Source organism: Hyperolius riggenbachi, chromosome 5, assembly GCF_040937935.1.
Source record: "Hyperolius riggenbachi isolate aHypRig1 chromosome 5, aHypRig1.pri, whole genome shotgun sequence".
NCBI lineage: Eukaryota > Metazoa > Chordata > Amphibia > Anura > Hyperoliidae > Hyperolius > Hyperolius riggenbachi.
The window spans coordinates 284064193-284090502 of record NC_090650.1 but is presented as its reverse complement, the minus strand read 5'-3'; the positions used below and the strand labels follow the sequence as shown (position 1 = coordinate 284090502).

The 26310-nt window shown below is 42.2% G+C and overlaps 1 protein-coding gene across 5 annotated transcripts in view; it reads left to right on the top strand.

Moving 5' to 3' along the window:
* The window catches only part of KCNG2 (potassium voltage-gated channel modifier subfamily G member 2), a 440844-nt gene that overhangs the window by 86528 nt on the left and 328006 nt on the right, over positions 1-26310 (top strand). For all 5 annotated transcript variants that reach the window (XR_011020616.1, XR_011020617.1, XM_068234665.1 and 2 more), the window contains one exon: positions 22664-22757. The gene's annotated coding sequence lies outside the window, so the exon portion shown is untranslated. The remainder of the gene's footprint in view (positions 1-22663; positions 22758-26310) is intronic.

Sequence of the window (26310 nt, the reverse complement as noted above, 5' to 3'; positions counted from 1 at the left end):
ACACTGAGAACGCGTCCTCCGCCTGTCCAATGAGAGCTGTGCAGCCTCCTGCACTCCAGTGACGTCAGCGGCTTGCCGAGACCCGGAAGTCAGAGCCACAGCTCAGGTCTCAGTATTCCGCATCTGACGTGCTTACATAGACATTAACCATTTCAGCCCGTGGGTATTTTTCACCTTATGCATCAGAGCTATTTTCACCTCACATTCATTCGCCAATGACTTTATCACTAGTTATCACAATGAATTGATCTATATCTTGTTTTTTCCACCACCAATTAGGCTTTCTTTGGGTGATACATTTTGCTAAGATTTTTTTTTTATATAAATGCATTTTCACAGGAAGATTAAGAAAAAAATGGAAAAAAATCATTATTTCTCAGTTTTTGACCATTGTAGCTTTAAAATAATACATGCTACCATGATTAAAAGCTATGTATTTTATTTGCCCATTTGTACCGGTTATTACACCATTTAAATTATGTCCCTATCACAATGTATGGCGCCAATATTTTATTTGGAAATAAATGCATTTTTTTCAGTTTTGCATCCAACACTTTTTACAAGCTTATAATTTAAAAAATGTTTGTAATATACCATCTTCACATGCATATTAAAAATGTTCAGACCCTTATGTCTATGTTTTTTTTTAAATTGTAATTGTTTTTTTTCATTAAAAATTTTATTTGGGTAATTTTTGGTGTGGAAGGTAAACAGTTAATTACATACAAGATGGCCACAGTCAAAACATTTTCTTTGTTAGTCCTGGAAGCAAACACCCTCGCTTCCAGGAAGCATAAGAAGGACGGGAAGCTTTTTTTTTCATCAGAAAGACGGCGGTTTCTGATAAGAAGCTGTCGGCCTTTCTACCAGGGACTTAGATCAATGAATGGGAACTAGGTTCCCATTCATTGATCTCCAGGCGTACGGGGACAACACGTGCGCGGGAGCGTGCAGAAGTGTGCATCAGCACTACAGCAGCCGCCTGGATGTGACAATCACATCACAAGGAATACCAAGGTGAAAATAAAATCATGAGATTAACAATTGGATCTATCCTCCTATTCCTAAAATGACTTTTTGAGATATCCCACAGTTTTATTTTATGATTAAATCTAATTTTTCAGTGAGTGCTTCATTATCTCTGCTCAATGATACAGTCTTTGAAGTATGCAAGCGCTAAAATATATTGACCTTTTTATCTCTTTCTTGTTTTCAGAAGTTATTCTCTGCTGTCATTTCTTATCAGTGAGGGTTACACTATAGTTTATCTCATCCGTTTATTTTCACCTCCATATTCCTTTAACTTACATGTGAAATCTATTATTTTATTTTTGCATTTGAATAACTGAATTACACAATAAAACTGCTCCTGCCACACATAGCTTCTATGAAATGTGAAAGTTCTCTCGATTAATTTGTTTGGTGTTACTTTGTCTCCATCCATTCTCCACATGAGCACAGTCTTAAAAAGACATAGTCCATGCTTCTGTTCTTTGGAAATGCTTTGCGTGTTCTGTGAATACAAACATGAATCTTAGATTTAATTTTCCTCACTGAGGAGGATTCATTATTATTTCATTACGTGCTATGACCCCAAGCAGTTAGTGCTTTTATGTGTTTTCTGCCTTTGTTCTTGTTTTTATTGTGCAATTTAAACAGTGTAGCAGCTGTGCTTTCATTGGCTTACATTTGATATGGACATACGTTTGTGTGTGTTTATTTTTATTTTTTTTGCTATTGATGTTTATGTATAGTTCCCTCTTCTATGCCACAACACAATATTTAGCCCAGCTTTTCTCAACCTTTTTACCCTGAAGGAACCAATTAAATATTTCTATATTTCAGGTTACACCTGCATTAGTGGAGTGGAGATTTGTTGGCATGAGCATGTTGATTATATTTACTCACTTGATTTCTCTTCATCTGCTGTACACCTATTTTCTTTTCTGGCCTTGCACACCTACCTTCATCATCTAGGCATGATGGCAATGTGTGGTGATACCATACTCCGATATACAGTGGAGGAAATAATTATTTGACCCCTCACTGATTTTGTAAGTTTGTCCAATGACAAAGAAATGGAAAGTCTCAGAACAGTATCATTTCAATGGTAGGTTTATTTTAACAGTGGCAGATAGCACATCAAGAGGAAAATCGAAAAAATAACCTTAAATAAAAGATAGCAACTGATTTGCATTTCATTGAGTGAAATAAGTTTTTGAACCCTCTAACAATAAAAGACTTAATACTTAGTGGAAAAACCCTTGTTTGCAAGCACGGAGGTCAAAGGTTTCTTGTAATTGATGACCAAGTTTGCACACATTTTAGGAGGAATGTTGGTCCACTCCTCTTTGCAGATCATCTCTAAATCCCTAAGGTTTCGAGGCTGTCTCTGTGCAACTCTGAGCTTGAGCTCCCTCCATAGGTTTTCTATTGGATTAAGGTCCGGAGACTGACTAGGCCACTCCATGACCTTAATGTGCTTCTTCTTGAGCCACTCCTTTGTTGCCTTTGCTGTATGTTTTGGGTCATTGTCGTGCTGGAACAGCCATCCACGACCCATTTTCAGTTTCCTGGCAGAGGGAAGGAGGTTGTCGTTCAGGATTTCACGATACATGGCTCCGTCCATTTTCCCGTTAATGCGATTAAGTTGTCCTGTGCCCTTAGCAGAAAAACAACCCCAAAGCAAAATGTTTCCAGCCGCATGCTTGACGGTGGGGACGGTGTTTTGGGGGTCATAGGCAGCATTTTTCTTCCTCCAAACACAGCGAGTTGAGTTAATGCCAAAGAGCTCTATTTTGGTCTCATCAGACCACAGCACCTTCTCCCAGTCACTCACAGAATCATTCAGGTGTTCATTGGCAAACTTCAGACGGGCCTGCACATGTGCCTTCTTGAGCAGGGGGACCTTGCGAGCCCTGCAGGATTTTAAATCGAAGGTGAAAAATTATCTCCTAGGAGAAAAGTCAAGTGAAAAAGTGAATTACATATGGGCCCACATGTAACTGGAAACTATACTGAAACAAAACCATAGTAGAGCAGAAGTGGTTTGAAGACATCATCTTATGCCTGCAAGGATGTCTCTGCATTTGATTCACACCACACAATGCTGGTCTAGTAAAAAAAAAATGCTGGTTGCATATAATATACTGTAAATAATGTTTTAGAGCAAAGTTGAAATGCTGGGTTATATTCCGCTTTAAGGTTGCCTCTTCATAGGTAAATACAATAATTATACCATACTGGTCCAATCATTACTTCAATGCAAGTTCTTTCTAAGGCTTTGAAGACATGAAGGAACCATTTACTTATGTAACAGCTCACACGAATATTCATTTATGGTGCCTAGTGTGGTGCCCAAATGTCATGTCTCCACCCTCTGTCAAAACACAACTTCAAGCTGTTAACCACCCTGGCGTTCTGATTAAATCGCCAGGGTGGCTGCGGGAGGGTTTTTTTTAAATAAAAAAAAAACTATTTCATGCAGCCAACTGAAAGTTGGCTGCATGAAAGCCCACTAGAGGGCGCTCCGGAGGCGTTCTTCCGATCGCCTCCGGCGCCCATAATAAACAAGGAAGGCCGCAATGAGCGGCCTTCCTTGTTTTGCTTATATCGTCGCCATAGCGACGAGCGGAGTGACGTCATCGACGTCAGCCGACGTCCTGACGTCAGCCGCCTCCGATCCAGCCCTTAGCGCTGGCCGGAACTGTTTGTTCCGGCTACGCTGGGCTCGGGCGGCTGGGGGGACCCTCTTTCGCCGCTGCACGCGGCGGATCGCCGCGCTGCAGCGGCGATCAGGCAGCACACGCGGCTGGCAAAGTGCCGGCTGCGTGTGCTGCTTTTTATTTCATTAAAATCGGCCCAGCAGGGCCTGAGCGGCAGCCGCTGGCGGTGTTGGACGAGCTGAGCTCGTCCAGACCGCTCAGCTGGGTAAAATGGTGCTAGCAAGTGTATGTCATTCCAATACAGTATGTGATATTCAAGTGTTTTTCACGCAAAGGTAGGAAACCTCTATCAAATTATACATTTTTTAGATCTTTTAAATACATCTACATTTTACTTCCAATTACATTCAAACTTTATTTACTCTTTATAACATTGTTTACTAGTAAGCTGGTACTAAAAAAAAACAAAAAACGTATTTATTGATGCTCCTGCCCAGTTTGAACTCATTGTTGAATGTACTAAAGAAGGTGCTAAAATCTATAAGTAATAACCTGTGCAGAAGTAGAACCATATGCTTCAAATTCAAATTAGGAGGATTTCTCATGAGTATGTGACAATTATATTATTTGGTTTTCTGAACATATTTGTTTATTTTCTCCATCATGAGCAGGAAGCTTTGAATTGGATTTATCATAAGCTGAAGATACTGTATAATGCACACAGGTTCTTCTGACAGGATTGCAGAATTTGTGTGATTATAATGTATATACTTATACAAATACCTTAAGCCAGTAAGAACCCATCAAGTGAACAGTGAATTGATTAACAAGATATGCCGACATTTCAAGGACTGTTTGTGCCAGCTAGGGAGAGCAGGGACATCCTTGCAGGCAACAACAACAACATAAATTACTTATTCTATAAAACCATGCAGGGAACAAAGCATTAAGTGCAATATGTCCTGCCTATAGCAACCACAGAATCTGCTTCTGGTTTCATTTCATTCAAATGAATTCTGGTTCATTGCCGTTGGTTTCTATGATGCTATTTTATTGCATATTGAATATTTGCAGCAATCTTTGGAAACTATTACTGTTGTTCATACAGATTCTCACACTATTGCCTAACTTTTTGTCCCAAAAAGAACAGAGAGTCAAGGAGACAAGCTGCAAAGAATCATACAATCTGTGATTCTCGACAGTAATGATCATAGTAATCAGCTAATTACCATTTTCACAATTACACCCATACGTAATTACGATTTGTAAATTCGATTGAGTTTGAGAATAGTGGGTACAGATCAAAATAATTTTTTGAGAAAATCGATGTTAAAAATGAAAATGAAAAATGGTTTTTAAACTGTCATTTTTCTCAGTTCAAATAAGCATTTTTCCTTTGCATATTTAAAATTGATTTTCTCAAAAAGTACAAAATCTTTTTGAAAAATTCTTTTTTTTTAACTTGTACTCAATATTCTCCTTAACATATGTAGTGATTTTTGGTGACAATGGCTTCAATTCACTAAGCATTACCGCATTCGGTAATGCTGAAAACAGCTACCTTTACCGAGCACCGAAAATGTCAATTCATCAAGGCTGTTACCACATGAAAAGCTCAAATTACCGAGCAGTGAGATAAATTACTGACTTGTGTGGTAAATACCTCAACACATGTCAGTAAGGGCCCGTTTCCCCTTGTTGCCGCACGCGTCAGTGAGACGCGCGGTGGCACTTCCGGGTGTGCGGGATCGCAGGCGAATCCCAGAAGCCGTGGCATGCACGGCTATGGGATACGCAGCCTCCCGCGCTAAATCTGTGACCAGTGTCGGCCGAAACGCTAGGGTAAGCGATTCGGCCAGCGGCGCCATAGTTTCCTATGTGATGCCTGTGATGAATTAAAGCTAATAGCATATATGGGAGCTATGCTATTAACTGCTAAATTCGGCACAAAATTACGCTAAAATTACACAAAAATACGAAATTACGGTTCCTGATTACAATTACAGATTAAATGAATTATGATTTTTCATTACTACTTGACAGACTTTCCATTGACAGGATATGGGGAGCTTAGTTAAAGTTAAATGTATGAGTGTAAGTTGGAAAATGTCTGTCTCTGGCCATGAACATTTAGTTGCTTTGTTTACAATTTAAACTTTTTTTTTCCAGCTCAGCAGTTTTTTGTTATCATACAATCTCTCTGCAGCAAAGAACCATTGCTTATGGTGAAATACACTCTGACACGTATGTGAATAAAAATATCTTTCAATTACATTTTGTTCTGAACTGACAAGTGTAAGAAAAACTCATTGTGCGCGGCTTTGATAAAGGAAGTTTTGTTATAGGAACTATGGTACAATATCTGTAATGTCAACCCTTGAGTTTCAGTGATGATGACACATTACAGCCTGTAAGAGCGGGCCTGTCGGGCCTGTGGCAATTTACCAGCAGCCTTATGTTTCCCTGTTCCCTTACATGGAAAAAGAATGGTCTCCATCTATTTCTAATAATAAAAAATATGCAGTAGTGGATTCTACAATTCCTGGCAAAGCAAGCGTATCTCTAGGTTCGTTTACAACCTATCTGAACCGACCTTCGGCTCCGTTTCTTTCTGGATAGACGTTATTTGCTATTATTTTGAGATATTAAGAGATCTGTGTTATTCATCCAAGTTCTAAGGACCAGCGGAGATGCTTTACCAGGAGTTTGTAGTTTTGATTAGGTTTATTATTGGCTTGTTCCTGTTTGCTTGTTTCAGCACTCTGGCCTTTATCTAGCGATAGGCTCACACTCTTCCCTGTTCACTCTGGCAGGATGCAACTTGTAGTCAGAGATTTCCAGGGAAGATTAACTGATATAATATCAGGGAGAACAAGGCATTTCTTGATGAGATGAGATACAAAGCAGAAATGATCTGAAGCACAGTTATCACAAAGACACAAAGAACAGATTCTATCATATGGTTCCAAATTTTTTATAAATGTGAAGGTAGCTATCAGTCAGAACTGTGGCGTACTTACACGGATTACGCTGATTTATTTAATACAGCAAAGAATAATGACTGAATAAGCACTGTAACCCATGGCATGCAATTATTTTCAGCTTATCATTGGCAGAACGATTAATAGTTAACTCTACACAAAATTGAGCTTATCTGTTTTAAATGTATCAAAGTATAATTGTAGTTAGATAAGAAACTAAAGCTGTAATTGCCCTTTTGTGTAAGGAAATGCCCATATAAGCTTGTACAATTCTGTTGTTATTTTCAAATGATGTATTGTGGCAGGATATAAAGACTTGTGTGGGGATGGGAAATGTACCAGAACTTCCTGGTAGGTAACATTGCAGAGGCAGATGGAGCATGTCAGAAAGGTGACTCCAGGCCATGCTGTTCTTCTGCAGCTGCTCTTTACCTCATTAATATGGATGTTACTGTAGGTATCTCTGTCCATATGTCCCCCTGCGCATATGCCCACTCTGCATATTGGCCTAAAGGGTAAGCCAAAATCCATGACCTGTCAATAAGCTGGCCCCTAAGGGCTCTTTCACATTAGGGCAGACTTTGTGCGTTAACGCAAATGGAAGCCGTTTGCGTTAACCAAGGTAAGATGAAAGTCCATAGACTTTCATTTTACCTTTCACACTCGACGCTGCGTTTCGATGCGTTGCGTTTCCGACGCACCCGGGCGCAGTTTTTCCTCCAACGCACCCGCGAGCCGTCGTTTTCCGTCGGGTTTAATTACCAGCTACCGCCGCTGATTGCGTCGCACCGCAGATACCCGACGACACGCCGCAGGCAGACAGGAGAACGGCTCCTGTTCGCGTTGTCTGATGTGAAAGAGCCCTAATGTGGTACTCTAGCCTCTTATGCAGAGTGCGCATTGGAGCCTGATATTGGCCTATCCTCACCCCAGCCCTGGACCCGGCCTATCCATGGCAGCTTTTGAACTGGCCACTAGAGCTCCAAGCTCACTATCATGTGACCACAGAGAGCCTGGAGCTTTAGTGGCCAGTTCAGAAGTTGGTAGGTAGTACGTGTAAATGCAAGCTGGAGAGAGGTCACGTAGATATGCATTCTGCAGCATGCTCCAACATGCACTCTGCATAGGGGGGCCCGCTCTTGGTATATCACCTGATTTTAACCACTCTTACTGTAAAGAGAGAAATTTCATGAATGCAATAAAAGCTTTGTCGAAACCACTTTTGTTTCTGTTTTTCCCTATCGGCTGTATCTATAGCATTGTTAAATCAATTTTAAACTTGTGTAAAGTACATTTCTTCAAATAAATTGAAGTTTTGCCTATTTTCATGATATGCCCTCCTCTGTAAATTAATCATTATGAACTTGAAATGGGAATTTATGTATGCAAAACATGCTAAACTTCCACACTACCACTATCCACCCCTTAGGCCAACAATGCTACATACAAAAAAGGAATCCTCCACACATGATTAGGGGTTGAGATAAAATCAGTCAGCAAGTGAAGAATAATTACTGAACAAGCAATTTGAAGCAAAGCCACCTCTTAGTATGAAGTGGAAATACAACAGCCTGGGTGCACAATGACATTATCAAGTAAAGCAGAGAGTAGCAGGATTGTCCAAAAAAAGCTTACAGAAAGCTACCTGCTAGTCGGCAGGAGGTAAAAATATAACATAAGCTGTGCTCAGTTTGGAATTTTTTTTCTTGCTTCTCCCATCTCCAGGCATATAAACTGGTAATAAGCAGGAAGAGATTCGGAAAATGATCCTGTTTACCTCCTTGTTATGTCTGTCAGCATAGGGGGACCTCTTTGCAAGGGAAGCAGAAATTCCCCACCCACAAAGCACCATTCTCAAATATTTCATTTGAGGTAAAATACCACCTGCGGGGTAAAACAAAAGTATTTACAAAGGTTTTCACCTCATGCAGTATTTCATTCTGTATTTTAAAGAATCCTGCAATATTTCTGTCAGTACTTGATTTTTGCAGTGCATGGATCATGGAAGCCAGATCTGATACAGAAATCATTTTTTTATTCTACTAACAGAGCAAGTCCAAGCTGCAGCTCCAAACCATAAACATCTTATTAATCATTTTTAATTACTACACTACACTTGAAATTAGAAAAAAAATGTTTTCATTACCTTTACTTACTGTAATGATCTGCTCAGCTGCCTGTGCAGGCAGGCAGCTTTTTGACCATTGTTTAGGTTTGCATGCTGCAGGACTTTGGAAAGAAGAGCTTCTGTCAGTTTTGCAGCTTGTGCTTGCTGAGGAATTTGCATACGTTGTCATGCAAATTGCCTGGCCACATTCACTGGAGGCGTGTACTATAAGTACTATGTGTTTCCCACAATGCTTGGCTGGTCAAAAGGATTCCTTCCTGTGAAACACTCCTGGAGGAGTGTCAGCCTTACTCTTTGTTTGAAGATCAGCTTAGAGTAATTCCTGAAACTGCGCTAGGCAGGTTTCTCTAGTGCAGTTAGGATTGCTTATCTGTTTTGTTTGTTCTGTTGCAATTGTCCTGTCCCAGCGGTGGTCGACAGAAAATCGTTCTGATCTCTGTTCTTGGAGTATAGCTGGTGCAGCGGTTGCTACCAGCTATCTCTTCTGATCTGTCTCACTTGGATCGCACTAGCAACTTGCGCTAGAGCTGTGGATCCCTCTGTTCTGTCTCCTTGGATCGCGCTAGCCACTTTCCGCTAGTGTTGTGGATCCTTCTGTTCTGCCTTCCTGGATCGCACTAGCATCCTGCACTAGTGCTGTGGATCCTTCTGTTCTGCTACTCTGTACCTGGATCGCACTAGCATCCTGCGCTAGTACTGTGGATCCTTCTGTTCTGTCTTCCTGGATCGCGCTAGCCACTTTCACTAGTGCTGTGGATCCTATCTCTCGCTTGTCCCTGTTTTCGTGTGTCCGTCTTGTCTGCTATGAACGCTTGCTGGAGGCTCGGTGAGGTAACCGTTAAGCAAGCGCTCGCGTCCTCTGTTACATGTTTGTCTGTCGATGGTTAGCTAGGCGTGCTTGTCTCTATTGTGGTTATCACGTGGAGACCGCGCATGAACGCGTGCACTGTTGCGAATGAGTGCGGTGTTCGCGTTCAGTTAGCGATTGTTATTTTCCGTATCTCCTCATTGTATGATTTGCTGTGCCTTTGCTATCCTCATATTCTGTTCTGATCTGCCTTGTGTCACTTTTGGCAATCGCATTTCTTGCGGTTGCGTTTCTGTTTCGTATCTGCTGTTGTGTGTGCGCTGTCGCGGGGTGGCGACTAGATTGGCGCACACAGCGCACACGCTTCCTTTGCGATTGCGTTCTGCGCTTCGTACAATTCCTGTCTGGCATTTGTGGAGGTACAGAGGATTGGTTCCTCTGCACTCCTCAGCGCCATCTGCCGACAGGAATTTCCCTCTATGGGTGCGTAGCACCTTTTGCTGGGTTCCTGCAATTATACGCTTGTGGAGGATTTCCGCCGTATCAGCGCACGCGTTGTGCGCTGATCACGGAGAAAGTTCCACAACCGTTACAGTATGACCAGCCGAACCCAAAACCCCAGTGTAGAGGGAATTTCCGATTTGTACGATTTTGTCGAGTATGGCTCTAGTACCTTTAAGAGATTTAAAAATCTTGAACCTGAGTCAGCAGACGAGTTTTTGTCTGAGTGCACTAAACTTTTGCCGAACCCTGAATTCCAATGCACCCCAGTGTCTACCTGGGCCTCCCAAATGGTCTACATTCTGTTGGGGGGCGAAATGTCAATGTGAGCTTATGATGTGTTAGATCATACCACCCCTGGAATTCTTGGCCTTTTTAATTCACAATTGGCTGAGATTACCTCAATTACCATACCCCCTTAATGAGTTGTTGTCAGCAGCTCAATCAGCTGTTCCATCTACTCTTTCATCCAAAAAGCAGCCATCCAGAGCTGCTAAGTCTAAACGTAAAAGAGCTAGGAAGACTTCCCAGCGGAAAAATCCAATGCCCATAGCAACTACAACTAAAGAAATTAGTTCTGTAAACTCTGAAGTAGGTAAAGCACTTGAATGTGATCATTTCGGAGAGACTTCTCAGTCTCAGGTTTCGTTGCCCCAATCCAAAGCTTATGTGGATCCTATTATAGGTAGGATCGCACACTATATTACAGCAGTTAAAAAATCTGTTCTTGTTCCTGATCTCCACCCCTATGGAGATTTTCTGGATACTGGCCTGTTTGAACCCCCATTTGCTTCCTGGGATGTTGGGGCCTTGCTGGAGGAATTTGATTTTGATTGGAAAGCCTTTTGCGATTTTTACATCGCAAAAAGCGAAGATGTCTTGAATGCTTGTCTCGATTCAATGTACCTTCTGATTGATTCCGATGAATGTGACAAGGATGATGTGGATCTGGTGATCTATATATGGCAAACCATTTTGGATGAGTTGCACACACACCAACCGATTGATTCCAATAAAAAGACATCGTTCTCGGATGATTGTTCCTGCCTTTCTGGGGTAAAGCATGTGAGTCTTGACTTTGTGCAATCTGAAATGAATGAGTGTGCTGCTGTGATTGATTCCTGTGCGAATCCTGAAGGATTCGCTCCTGACAGTGTGCAGTTTGAATCTGTGCGATCTGATGCCTGTTTCTCGGATGTTCCTGCAGATTGTGATCGGCATGAGTCTGCCGGTTTCCTCAAGAATGTGTGGGATCCTTTGTCATTTAGAAACAGATCTTTGAGATCTTCCGTCTGTGACCCTGCTATGGGGAAAAATTCTCGACTATGCAGCGTCAAAAGTAAAATTAATATGCCTAATAAAGTTTATCCTGTTGATGTCGCTATTTCTTCTGCAAATGAGTCTCTGTCTTACCCTGTTCACACCTGTAGGGGCCCGTTGCCTGATGACAGTTGCTCCAGTGTTTCGGTCCTAGATGCCTTGCAGTCTGCTCCGCAGATCGCGGAGGTTTGCGCTATGGAAGCGTCAGTTTCCCAACCTAAAGTGATTTTTGATTCGCAGGTTTTGCGTTCTGATTCCTCGGATTCGACATTGTTAGCTGAATCTAAGAGTGAGACAGCGCTTCGGTTTTGCGAATCTGATGCTGAACCTTCTTTGCCTTGTTCAGAGACGCTTTCTCTGAACCTGCCCTGTACCATGAATGAAAACATGTTTTCCTTTCACACTGACGTTTGTGAGTCCCTTTCTTGCTCTGAGGTAAGTGCTGATTCTGCACCCTGTACTCTGGATGAGTCAATGTGGCCTTGCTTAGAATCCCCTGCAGTGTCCCTAGAGGCTCGTCTAGGTATTGCCACTATACTCACCTGTTTTTGTGCAGTTTTGGAGTTACAAGCTAGTTTGACTGCCACACAGAATTCTGGGTACAGTGAGAATGAAGTTAGGGAGTCAGTGTGTGTTCCAGTAAATATTCCTGTACTTCCCGCTAATTATGATGTTCAGTCTCAGGTTATGGGGGAACCATTCCTGGGACATCTGCCCTGCCTGCAGGAGGTATTTAATGTTCAGCCCTGTAACATGGATAGTTCAGAATCCTTCTTAGAAAACTTGGAAAATGATGTTCCTGAGGTCTTGTTTGATGTTCTGGAGGTCTCCGAGTTCCTCCCAAAGGGTGCAGAACTTGTAGGAGATGTCTCCTGCCCCCCAAGTCCTTCTGAGGGTGTTGCCCTCTTCCGTGGGCATTGCTGCCTTGCTGGCTACCTTTTCAGCTCTGGTGGAGCTTCAGTCATGGGTAGTCAATGATGAATTTCTGTCAGATACTATTACAGTCATTGAGATCTCTAAGCCTGAGACCGAGTCTTCTTTTGAAATACCAGTACCTGTGACCTCTACTCGTGATGATTTTCTGCCCGGTCCTGGTTTTGGTCTGGTCGTGCCGGACTCTGAGGTTGGCAGTTCCCCGGCGTGTCCTGAGGCTTCTCCTGTGCTGGTGTACCCCAGTGTGCTCTGTGACCCAGAAAGCCCAAGTGTGCCTCGGTTACCAGCGTACTCAGATGCTTCCTCGGTGGAGACATGTTCTGATTTAGCCTGCCTGCTTGCATGCCCAGAAGTGGTCCCTGAAAGTCCTTATCTTGAGGGGTGTCCTGCTAATTCTGAATCTGGAGCTGTCATAGGTTCCATGGGGGTGCTTGGTAGCTCTCCATGTGAGCCTGGTGAGCGTTCTGGCTTCTTGGAATCTCTGCGGAGCTTCAAGGCGTTCTGGGAGATTCCGAGAGAAGTTTTGCTTGGTACCCGAAATACGATCAACAGCGGCTTTTGTTTTGAAAGAGACACTTCGAACAGGTTTTGTGGCAGATTTGGTATTTTTGGACGCTCCTTGGAAGGTGGTGGGTATTGTCTGGAGGGTGTCGGTGGCTTCTTCTCTGGTATCCACAGTCCTGATGGGTGTTACGCTGAGACTTGTAGTGCTGATGGGCATGTTTCGGTGGCTTCTGTTTCCAATGAGGTCGGTTTTGGGTGGACTGACTCTGGAATTGGACCTTGTCGGGCTGTCCCGACCTTCATGAGTCTTCGGTTGGAGACTTTTGCTAATAGCAGTTTTGAGGGTCATCTGGAATTCGACCCTGGAGGGGGGGGGGGGTTACTGTAATGATCTGCTCAGCTGCCTGTGCAGGCAGGCAGCTTTTTGACCATTGTTCAGGTTTGCATGCTGCAGGACTTTGGAAAGAAGAGCTTCTGTCAGATTTGCAGCTTGTGCTTGCTGAGGAATTTGCATACGTTAATTAAAAACAATGGTGCATGAGCCAGCCTGGGGCCCCGGGAACTCTCACTGCCCGGGGCCCCAGAACCAGCATCTAACACCATATGTGAGCGCAGCCAAAACCTTGGAGCTGCCACCTCCAAGGCCTGTCTCCTACTGCTCTAAAACTTACCAAACACACAATTGGAGAACCTCACTCCCAAACAGTGCCCCCTGCTGGTCATATAGCCATTGTCTATATGCAACTGAAGCCCTCTCCTACTAATTGGCTGACTTGCTCAGCTTTTGCTTGATTATCACTGCAAGCTAGGTGTATTATGTGTGCACTTCTCATTGGCTTATAAGCAGCCTGCAGGCTTTATAAAGCAGCAGAGAACTGTTTGGGAGTGAGGTTCTCCAATTGTGTGTTTGGTAAGTTTTAGAGCAGTAGGAGACAGGCCTTGGAGGTGGCAGCTCCAAGGTTTTGGCTGCGCTCACATATGGTGTTAGATGCTGGTTCTGGGGCCCCGGGCAGTGAGAGTTCCCGGGGCCCCAGGCTGGCTCATGCACCATTGTTTTTAATTATTGTAGTATCCCATGCAGTTTAGTTAGGAGGGGGCAGATGAGAGGGAATATCCTGCACGCTGGTGCCCCCTGCTGGTCATATAGCCATTGTCTATATGCAACTGAAGCCCTCTCCTACTAATTGGCTGACTTGCTCAGCTTTTGCTTGATTATCACTGCAAGCTAGGTGTATTATGTGTGCACTTCTCATTGGCTTATAAGCAGCCTGCAGACTTTATAAAGCAGCAGAGAACTGTTTGGGAGTGAGGTTCTCCAATTGTGTGTTTGGTGAATTTGCATACGTTGTCATGCAAATTGCCTGGCCACATTCACTGGAGGTGTGTACTATAAGTACTATGTGTTTCCCACAATGCTTGGCTGGTCATAAGGATTCCTTCCTGTGAAACACTCCTGGAGGAGTGTCAGCCTTACTCTTTGTTTGAAGATCGGCTTAGAGTAATTCCTGAAACTGCGCTAGGCAGGTTTCTCTAGTGCAGTTAGGATTGCTTATCTGTTTTGTTTGTTCTGTTGCGATTGTCCTGTCCCAGCGGTGGTCGACAGGAAATCGTTCTGATCTCTGTTCTTGGAGTATAGCTGGTGCAGCGGTTGCTACCAGCTATCTCTTCTGATCTGTCTCACTTGGATCGCACTAGCATCTTGCGCTAGCGCTGTGGATCCTTCTGTTCTGTCTCCTTGGATCGCGCTAGCCACTTTCCGCTAGTGCTGTGGATCCTTCTGTTCTGCCGTCCTGGATCGCACTAGCATCCTGCGCTAGTGCTGTGGAGCCTTCTGTTCTGCTACTCTGTCTGCCTGGTTCGCACTCGCCTAGCGCTAGTGCTGTGGATCCTTCTATTCTGCTACTCTGTACCTGGATCGCACTAGCATCCTGCGCTAGTACTGTGGATCCTTCGGTTCTGTCTTCCTGGATCGCGCTAGCCACTTTCGCTAGTGCTGTGGATCCAATCTCTCGCTTGTCCCTGTTTTCGTGTGTCCGTCTTGTCTGCTACGAACGCTTGCTGGAGGCTCGGTGAGGTAACCGTTAAGCAAGCGCTCGCGTCCTCTGTTACATGTTTGTCTGTCGATGGTTAGTTAGGCGTGCTTGTCTCTATTGTGCTTATCACGTGGAGACCGCGCATGAACGCGTGCACTGTTGCGAATGAGTGCAGTGTTCGCGTTCAGTTAGCGTTTGTTATTTTCCGTATCTCCTCATTGTATGATTTGCTGTGCCTTTGCTATCCTCGTATTCTGTTCTGATCTGCCTTGTGTCACTTTTGGCAATCGCATTTCTTGCGGTTGTGTTTCTGTTTCGTATCTGCTGTTGTGTGTGCGCTGTCGCGGGGTGGCGACTAGATTGGCGCACACACATACAACCTGTCCCTTTGCTCATTCGCAATCGCTTACCTTGCGATTGCGTTCTGCGCTTCGTAAAATTCCTGTCTGGCATTTCTGGAGGTACAGAGGATTGGTTCCTCTGCACTCCCCAGCGCCATCTGCCGACAGGAATTTCCCTCTACGGGTGCGTAGCACCTTTTGCTGGGTTCCTGCAATTATACGCTTGTGGAGGATTTCCGCCGCATCAGCGCACGCGTTGTGCGCTGATCACGGAGAGTTCCACAACCGTTACACTTACTAATAATGTAATTAACTTTCCTATTTTCTCTACCCTCTGTTTCTCCTCCCCTCGCCTTCATAACCGTTTCCCTGCCAGCCGATTTGTCCTAAATGCGAACATCTACTGCAAAGCAGTTTTTAGAAATTTTCACTTATTAGGTTTACTTTGGATTTTTGACATTAAAACCTGCATGAAATAGGATATAAATGAAAAAGGGACACAGAGAACTCAATGCAGTGTAGTGTGTAATGGTAATGGATGTAGAATAATAAAGCAAGTGTAAGTATACTCACAAACCAGGGCTACCACTCAGACAACCACTGTAAATTCTGGTGGGGAGATTAGACCTGACACCACTCAGGATTAAGAAGTCACTCTCTGTAGATCAGGAAAAGGGGGTAACACCCTTCCACCAAGGGTGGACTCAGACAATCAGCAATTGAACAGAGGCGCCAAAAAATTAAAATGTTACTAAAAAGGTTAAAAATAGAAGAGGTCGCGGTGGACTTACCTCCACTTACCTAGACACAAGATTCTTGTATTACAAAACAAAGTAGTTTATTAACATACTGTACTCCATGATTCAGTATTCCACATATTTTTTTTGTACTATGTTCATATTTTAACTACAACTATTACAATACTATACATTCCTTTTATTCTTAGTGTATGATTATATTAGTATTGTATTTTTGTTTATGCATGTTTATTTTATATCTATATTTAACCACTTAAAGACAAGCAGGCTTATTAAAACGTCCTGCTGGAGCCTCTTAACGGCTCCAGGATGTTTTTATAAGTTAAGCAGCGCTGCTGCTGCTGCAGTGCGCATGCGCGCGTGCACGCTCCTGCACATGCAATCCTGGGCACGTGAGAAAAGTAAAACAAAAAACACAACATAGACATAATGCACCTTTATTTACAAATAATATATTGTCACCATACTTTGTTCTAGGGACATCATTTAAATCTTGTAATAACCAGGACAAATAGGCAGATAAAATGTGTGGATTTTATATACAGTAGCAGTGTTTATATTAAAACTATAGGGGAGGAAATTGGAGAAATATTGTATTTTTTCATTTTTCCCCTTGTTTTTCCCTTTAAAATGCATAGAAAATAAACAAATTACTGAAAACAAATATCAGCCCCAAAAAGTCTAATTGGTGGTGAAAAAACAAGATATAGATCATTTCATTGAGATTAGTAGTGATTAAGCTATTGGCAAATAAAAGGGATGAGCACTGAAGGTGAAAATCACTCTTGTCTGTTGGGGTAAAAACCCCTTTGGGGTGAACTGGTTAAATATTAAGGAGCTCCCATTATTTTTATATTCAAACACTGTTGCCATTGATCTGAATTCAAATAAATGTTATCACTTCACACAGGCTTTGTCCCTTTTAGAGATAAGGTATTTTTCACTATTTAATATTGACCAATACTGCCTTTATTTGATTTTTGGGCTACCTCCTCCTCTAAAGATGTACTGCTTTTTAAACATATCTTTGTCAAGGGGTACTAGAGATAATGTTTGCCATACCAGGAGGTACTTTCCAAGCATAGGCCTTCAAAAGTACATACCAATGAAATGTTAAGTAACACTTGGCTAGAGGGTCCAGGGAAAAAAGAATGTGAGTGTGCTGCATGTGCAGTGGGGAAAGGGGAGTTTGCTTTCAAGGGAGGAAGCCCCATGCTTATTTCGCTGGGGGGCCTGTAAGTGGTTGTTTTATCCCTGGTGTCTGTTCAGCAATCTTCCCAAACTGTCACTGAAAACAATCTTTACAGATTGATTTGGGCTACAAAGATCTAAACTGTGTATTAGACTTAGAAATTAGGTGAGCAAAATAATCAAGGTAAGGTGGTCCAGTTAATCAGAAGCTAGGATCCAGCCATAGAGAGTTCCCAAGTGTCCCCTGGGTCTTTGGGTGTATTCAAGTGAGAATTCATATATATTTTGTTTGTCTCGTTTTAAGTATTTGCTGCCAATTAGGACCACAGAAAAATAAATGACCTCAGCTTCTTTGGGCCTGATATGTTAACAATAACAATTGCCAAATTTCCCTCAGGCTGCTCAAAGGACTGGTCATCCTAATTAGGTTTTCCAGAGGTTTTTGATGGTCAATGACCATGCATATGTATAAGCACCTATGGACACTATTTGCGTCTTTTTTTACACTTTTTCATTTTGGAAAGATTGGAGAAGGGTTGAAATATCGGTCAAAATGTTTTGCTGTTTATGTCACCATAGTGCTGATTTTTTTTCCCTCTTATTTTCTTTGTGACTTTGTCCCTGGAACAGGAAGTGTTAACAAAGTGGAAAACAGACAGACCTTATGCTAGGTACACACCATACAATTTTGTGTTAGATAGATGGTTCGACATGTCTGATCTTATTTTCGTTTTTCTGATTGATTTCTCATAGAAGTGAATGGAAATAGATAAGAAAAGATAGCAGTATTGAATCGGAAATTGATCAGAAAATCGAATCAGAAATCGATCGGACAGAAAATCGACTGAAAGAAATGCATCATGTGTACCCAGCATTAATGCAGATAGGAATTGTAACTTTCTGCACTAGAGTCAGTCAAGTTAGCTACTGCCCTGTGTAACTATGGTAATTACTTCTGCAGTAAGGGACTACATACAGAGTACACAAAGTACTGTCTATTGTTGTAAAAAAAAAAAAAAAAATCAGTTTCAGCTGATTACCAGTTTTGGAAATTCCAATCTGGCTGCAGATTGAAATATAAAGATAGCCTATAATACTATTGCCATGCAAAAAGAGTAAGACATCTGTTGTTTGTATGTTTGTAAAGCATTCTATTCCAATTGCAAAGTGCACTAAAAGAATTATACTTGACTTGCCCATACCTAGTTGGGTTCCTTGTATCATTTTAAAACTAACAGTATAAAAATGACTGTTGGAAACTAGTAGGTAGTCATGGACAGCAGGAAAAAACTATTTGTGGAGCAGGGTTGCCAACCCAATTTCTAATTTTTCCTGGACAAAATGGTCAAAAAATCTGGACGCAACAAGTTTTGGACGGACAGGGGGCGGAGTTAGGGGCGGAGTCAGTAGCAGGCTTTTTAGGGAACTTCTTGTGAATTTCGGGAGGAAAGAAACATAGCTGAAGCAAGGGATTATTGCATATGGCTCATGCAAAACAGCCCTCCTGAACTGGGAAGAATTGTTTCCCCATAAAAGAAAGGCTATGACTATGGTAGGATTAGAGTGTGAGCACCTCTGAGGACAGTCAGTGACATGACTATGTACTCTGTAAAGTGCTGCAGGAGATGTCAGTGCTATATATATATACATAATAATAATATGGTAGGGCATATGACTATGGTAGGATTAAATTGTGAGCTCCTCTGAGGACAGTCAGTGACATGGCTATGTACTCTGTAATGGGCTGCAGAAGATGTCAGTGCTATATAAATACATAATAATAATAATATGGTAGGACATTAGACTAGGACTATTGTAGGATTAGAGTGTGAGCTCCTCTGAGGATAGTCAGTGACATGACTATGTACTCTGTAATGTGCTGCAGAAGATGTCAGTGCTATATAAATACATAATAATAATATGGTAGGACATTAGACTAGGACTATGGTAGGATTAGATTGTGAGCTCCTCTGAGGACAGTCAGTGACATGACTTTGTACTCTAAAGTGCTGCAGAAGACAACAGTGCAAAAGCCCCAGGTAGGTAAAAGACAGCTAAGGTTTTAACCCCCTCCTGGGGCTTCATTTAAAGTGTACCTGAGACAAGAAAAAAAAATATATACACACCTGGGGCTTCCTCCAGGCTGATTGCCCCCTCGCTGTCCTCTGCCACCTGGAACATCCACAATTGTCCCCCGGAAAGTCCTCTTGTCAGAACAGGTGCAGTCCGGCTGTGCATGTGCAAAATGCCCCGGACTGGAGGCTTTCCGCTTGCAATTGCAGACACTCCAAGGTGGCGGGGACAGCAAGGAAGCAATCAGCCTGGAGGGGACTAGAGGAAGCTCCAAGTATATATATATATATATATATATATATATATATATATATATATATATATATATATATATATTTTAAATCCCATCTTAGGTTTACTAAAAGCCACCAGCAAACAAGAAAGTGCTTACTCAATTGCCAAGTGCTGAGAAGCCAGCAATTCAGAGTAGCAAACACAGGGTTAATGACTGCATTCACGTAAAAATCCACAAGCAGGCTGTGCTGCCTGTGAGTCAAAATGTTAAAAGCAGCTGCAAGATTATCTGTGCTTCACAAGAACAAGATAAGGATCAAAGCTAGAAGGGAATGGGATGATAACAAATCACTCTACTACAGCTTAGTAGGTTTTCCCCTCTCACCATTCTCCTTAATCCTGAAGCCTGAGGTACATCTGGTGCGTGGTTTGTCCTCACCGCAGGCAGGGTCTGGCTGAGGCTCTGAGCCTGAGGGTCGTGAGCACTTGAGCAGGAAGGTGCTGGTATTCCCAAAGGAAAGGTGGTAGCTAGAAGCAGCAGCAGCAAAATTCATCCTCACCAGGCAGTAGGCATATCCTTTGAAAACCGCGGGCTGCGTAGCCGGTTCCACCCCTCACAGTGACGTGTGCACTGTTGACTCTCTCACACCCACTCAATGGTGATTGGCTCAATCTCCTCCCAGGAAGTCTTGTGCGTTCCTTGTCAGGCAACTGCAGTCCTGTAGCGAATCTTCACATGTGACTGCAGTGCCCGGAGAGAAAAAGAGTCCCTGGCGGCTGGCGGAGGAACACCCCTGCAAAACTAAATACCCGATGCGGCCGAGCTGCTCCTGCTGCCCAACCTGACAGTAGAGCCGCCACGATTGCTCTTTGGACGGACGCTTCATAGAAAGTACGGACAGGAACGGACACATGTTTTTGGGGGGCATTTGTACGGACTGTCCATATTTATACGGACGCTTGGCAACCCTGTTGTGGAGCAGAGTAAACTCTTTTGTCAAAATATATACAGTATTGAATACAGGTAAATGCACCTAAACCCCACTCTTCAACCCAGGAAGTGATTGTTATTTGAGGATCATGAGTTTTGTTGAGTTCAGAAGTTGAAATAATAATTTATCTCTAACTGAAGACTTGGAGTGTTTGATAATGTGCTGACGGAGCTCTGGCGGTACCTGCTAATGTTTATATGTAAAATAATATTCCACTAGAAGAAGGTGTTCATTATTACAATAACTACCTCCTTTTAAGAACAATGTTTGCAAACACTTTCCCCCCCTATACCCCAACTCCCCCTATTGTAGGTTACATCTATTTTGATACCCCTTGAAAAGCGCGCACACACACACACACACACACACACACACGCAATTAGTGATTTGTGGTTTTGATTGACTGCTATACAGGGAGTGCAGAATTATTAGGCAAGTTGTATTTTTGAGGAATACTTTTATTATTGAACAACAACCATGTTCTCAATGAACTCAAAAAACTCATTAATATCAAAGCTGAATATTTTTAGTTTTAGCTATTTTAGGGGGATATCTGTGTGTGCAGGTGACTATTACTGTGCATAATTATTAGGCAACTTAACAAAAACAAATATATACCCATTTCAATTATTTATTTTTACTAGTGAAACCAATATAACATCTCAACATTCACAAATATACATTTCTGACATTCAAAAACAAAACAAAAACAAATCAGGGACCAATATAGCCACCTTTCTTTGCAAGGACACTCATAAGCCTGCCATCCATGGATTCTGTCAGTGTTTTGATCTGTTCATCATCAACATTGCGTGCAGCAGCAACCACAGCCTCCCAGACACTGTTCAGAGAGGTGTACTGTTTTCCCTCCTTGTAAATCTCACATTTTATGATGGACCACAGGTTCTCAATGGGGTTCAGATCAGGTGAACAAGGAGGCCATGTCATTCGTTTTTCTTCTTTTATACCCTTTCTTGCCAGCCACGCTGTGGAGTACTTGGACGTGTGTGATGGAGCATTGTCCTGCATGAAAATCATGTTTTTCTTGAAGGATGCAGACTTCTTCCTGTACCACTGCTTGAAGAAGGTGTCTTCCAGAAACTGGCAGTAGGACTGTTGAGCTTGACTCCATCCTCAACCCGAAAAGGCCCCACAAGCTCATCTTTGATGATACCAGCCCAAACCAGTACTCCACCTCCACCTTGCTGGCGTCTGAGTCGGACTGGAGCTCTCTGCCCTTTACCAATCCAGCCACGGGCCCATCCACCTGGCCCATCAAGACTCGTAGCAGCTCCTCTCCCTCCCGGCGTCCAGCGGTGAAGAAGCTGACCTCGCCAGGTTGGCTTCTGGGTCTCTACTGCGCAGGCGCAGAACTACTGTGCAGTAGAGACACGATGACGTCACGTACACCACGTGACCCGCGCCGTGGAGCGCACGTGAAGCCGACCCGGAAGCCGACCTGGCGAGGTCGGCTTCTTCACCGCTGGACGCCAGGAGGGAGAGGAGCTGCTACGAGGGCACAGATCAACTGCCAGGAGCTGGAAGAAGCCCCAGGTAAGTGCAGTTTGTTTTTTATTTCCAGCGTGGACCTTTCCTTTAACACTATTCAACTATTCAAACAATCTTGTTTGTCTTGCTTACATTTACATATGTTTAATTTTTCATACAATATATTTTTACATAGATTTAAAATCATCTTTTTTCCATATAAAAAATAAAATTATATATATATATATATATATATATATATATATATATATATATATATATATATATATATATACACACACACACACACACTAACACACTAAAAGGTGTCTACAGAATTTTGATAATTAATTACCCATATGGAAATGTATGTAATGTTCAATGCGCTAGATGGTATAATTGTCTGTACAGTAGATAGTGTTGCCTTGCTAATTTGCTGTATATGTGATTCCACATATGGCTTCTTGACCTGTATTTCACACACTAAGAGGCTGTTCCTACAAGGCGCATAATTACAGTTAGAAATTTCATATTATTGGCATGTATTGATTATCATGATACATATAATACATGAGGTTTTGTCTTGTAGCTGGATCTTAACAAGTAGGGAATTGTTTATCATTTAGTGTTTCAGATACTATAAAAGGCTTTTTTGACAATACGTTATTTTTATTGATGCACATAATTCCCCTTCTCTGTATTTTCATATCTAGTCTGCAGTGATTTATCAGTATTTCTACTAATGGAAAGGAATAGAGAATGCCAATTTCCGATGGAGGAAGGAAATGTCATAAGTGATCCGGGAAGGTGAAATTATACATTTTGAATTTATAAAAGAAAATGTAATTAATAATAAAACAAGTATAAAAGCATTATAGCAAAACTAACAGATTCAGATTGTGGTACTTAGTGTTACCACCAGGGATCCTGCAAACTGACTTTGCAACCACAGATCACTGCCTATAAAAATTGCCAGCCTTCTAAAAATGTTTTTAAAAAAAAGTAAGGTGAAGGTATCTTGGAAAACAACTTTGAATTTTGTTTTTCATCAGCCTTTTCTTAATGCACCTTCAATTATTTGTATCTTCAAGTCAAGGGAAAATAGCGATTCCCAAAAATATTCTCAATTGTACACTGATCATTAAATGATACATATTTAGCTCTAATTTTTAATTACTTACTCTTTGAACCTCTGGAGAACTGGTTTTCCATTCGCAGTTTTCTATCATGGGAATTAATTAAAAACTAAGCGGAGTAAAATGTGCAGTAAATATATCAATGTTGTTTGCGCTGTGTGCTTGCTACATAGATACAATGCTGGATGGTACTGTGCACCCTAAAGCGATATGGTGTAGCTGTCAGAGTCCTATATTTTATTTTATTTTTTCATTTTTATACCACCAAGAACTAGGAGAGAACTGTCTGAACATCTTCATGGCTGGATAAAGAACCTTCATCATCCTTCCAAGGACATGAGAGTAGACAACCTATCTCTATAATAATGTGTAGTACACAAATCAACCATGAGCAATGGGGAACATTCAATGATGTTTTGGTCTTCACCTGACAGAATGGCTTATCATAAGTACACTTAAAGGAATTTTTTAACAAATTCCTTGTTGCTGATGCTGAACACAGCTGTCAAGTGATATTGCTCTCACTATCCTAAGACTGCTCATTTCATGTACAATGATCACCATACAGCGTGTTGTCATTTCATCTGAAAATAACTAGTTCTTTTGCAATGCCAAAACAGCAAATCTTCTATCTTTCTGTCTATTACAAATATATATTTTTTAAAAGTAAAAAGACATACAAAAATCAAAGATAATCAATCAAACGTGTAAGCTACCAAGTAATGATTTTGTGTGTAACAACTGAACTTCAGAATAACTGCCCACAAACTATAGCAATATTGGTAACTCTCAAATCAGCTAGTATTTGACCAACTTAAATAGAATGTTTAGTTTCAATAGAATGGATTACATACAAAATTAGAAAATTGTTCTATTAAAAAATGTCATTGAATTTAAAGGAAAGCTTTGGCAATTAACTGACCTTTATTGTTTTTTAACAGTTTTTTTTAACAGTTATATTTTTGGCACCCATGTGTAAACCTATTATGCATAGAAATTAGAGCAAACCTGAAGCTTTTTTATTAGTATTATTTATTGTATTTATAAAGTGCCAACATATTACGCAGAGTTGTCGATAAATATATACAATGATACAAGAATGACAAATGTAACAAGGTTATATACAGTGGCTTGCAAAAGTATTCGGCCCCCTTGAAGTTTTCCACATTTTGTCACATTAATGCCACAAACATGAATCGATTTTAATGGAATTTCACGTGAAAGACCAATACAAAGTGGTGTACACGTGAGAAGTAGTGTTGGGCGAACACCTAGATGTTCGGGTTCGCGAACATTCGCCGAACATGGCCGCGATGTTCGGGTGTTCGACCCGAACTCCGAACATAATGGAAGTCAATGGGGACCCGAACTTTCGTGCTTTGTAAAGCTTCCTTACATGCTACATACCCCAAATTTACAGGGTATGTGCACCTTGGGAGTGGGTACAAGAAGAAATTTTTTTTAGCAAAAAGAGCTTATAGTTTTTGAGAAAATCGATTTTAAAGTTTCAAAGGGAAAACTGTCTTTTAAATGCGGGAAATGTCTGTTTTCTTTGCACAGGTAACATGCTTTTTGTCGGCATGCAGTCATAAATGTAATACATATAAGAGGTTCCAGGAAAAGGGACCGGTAACGCTAACCCAGCAGCAGCACACGTGATGGAACAGGAGGAGGGTGGCGCAGGAGGAGAAGGCCACGCTTTGAGACACAACAACCCAGGCCTTCCATGAGGACAAGAAGCGTGCGGATAGCAATTTGCATTTTGTCGCCATGCAGTCATAAATGTAATACAGATGAGAGGTTCAATAAACAGGGACCGGAAACGCTAACCCATCACAGATGTTCATTGTTCATGTTACTTGGTTGGGGTCCGGGAGTGTTGCGTAGTCGTTTCCAATCCAGGATTGATTCATTTTAATTTGAGTCAGACGGTCTGCATTTTCTGTGGAGAGGCGGATACGCCGATCTGTGACGATGCCTCCGGCAGCACTGAAACAGCGTTCCGACATAACGCTGGCTGCCGGGCAAGCCAGAATCTCTATTGCGTACATTGCCAGTTTGTGCCAGGTGTCTAGCTTCGATACCCAATAGTTGAAGGGTGCAGATGGATTGTTCAACACAGCTATGCCATCTGACATGTAGTCCTTGACCATCTTCTCCAGGCGATCGGTGTTGGAGGTGGATCTGCACGCTTGCTGTTCTGTGTGCTGCTGCATGGGTGTCAGAAAATTTTCCCACTCCAAGGACACTGCCGATACCATTCCCTTTTGGGCACTAGCTGCGGCTTGTGTTGTTTGCTGCCCTCCTGGTCGTCCTGGGTTTGCGGAAGTCAGTCTGTCGGCGTACAACTGGCTAGAGGAGGGGGAGGATGTCAATCTCCTCTCTAAAGTCTCCACAAGGGCCTGCTGGTATTCTTCCATTTTGACCTGTCTGACTCTTTCTTCAAGCAGTTTTGGAACATTGTGTTTGTACCGTGGATCCAGAAGGGTATAAACCCAGTAATTGGTGTTGTCCAGAATGCGCACAATGCGTGGGTCGCGTTCAATGCAGTCCTAGGCCGAAGAGGTCATAGCCTAGGGTCACAAAAACCTGTTTATTTGGGCAATTTCAATGGTAGTGATGCTGACGTACATAAATCTCAGCCATGGCCGTTAGCAACGTCTGAATTTCACGAAATGTCTCATGCAGGTAGAAGACATATTGTTAGACTTGGATTCCAAAGATGGGGTACCTACATCTCTGCAAACCAGAGTTACAGGGGTCCAAAATTGGTAAAATCCCCCATAGGCTTTCATTGCCTCCCTATTTCACTTTCCAAAATCTCACATCTTTTCAAAGGGCAATTGCTCAGCAGTGGCAAATTTTCTAGCATTGTAGGGACCCTTAGGGGGAACATGACTGGTGAGTTTCGGGCCCCTAGGCCGAAGAGGTCATAGCCTAGGGTCACAAAAACCTGTTTATTTGGCTATTTCAATGGTAGTGATGGTGACGTACATAAATCTCAGCCATGGCCGTTAGCAACGTCTGAATTTCACGAAATGTCTCATGCAGGTAGAAGACATATTGTTAGACTTGGATTCCAAAGATGGGGTCCCTACATCTCTGCAAACCAGAGTTACAGGGGTCCAAAATTGGTAAAATCCCCCATAGGCTTTCATTGCCTCCCTATTTCACTTTCCAAAATCTCACATCTTTTCAAAGGGCAATTGCTCAGCAGTGGCAAA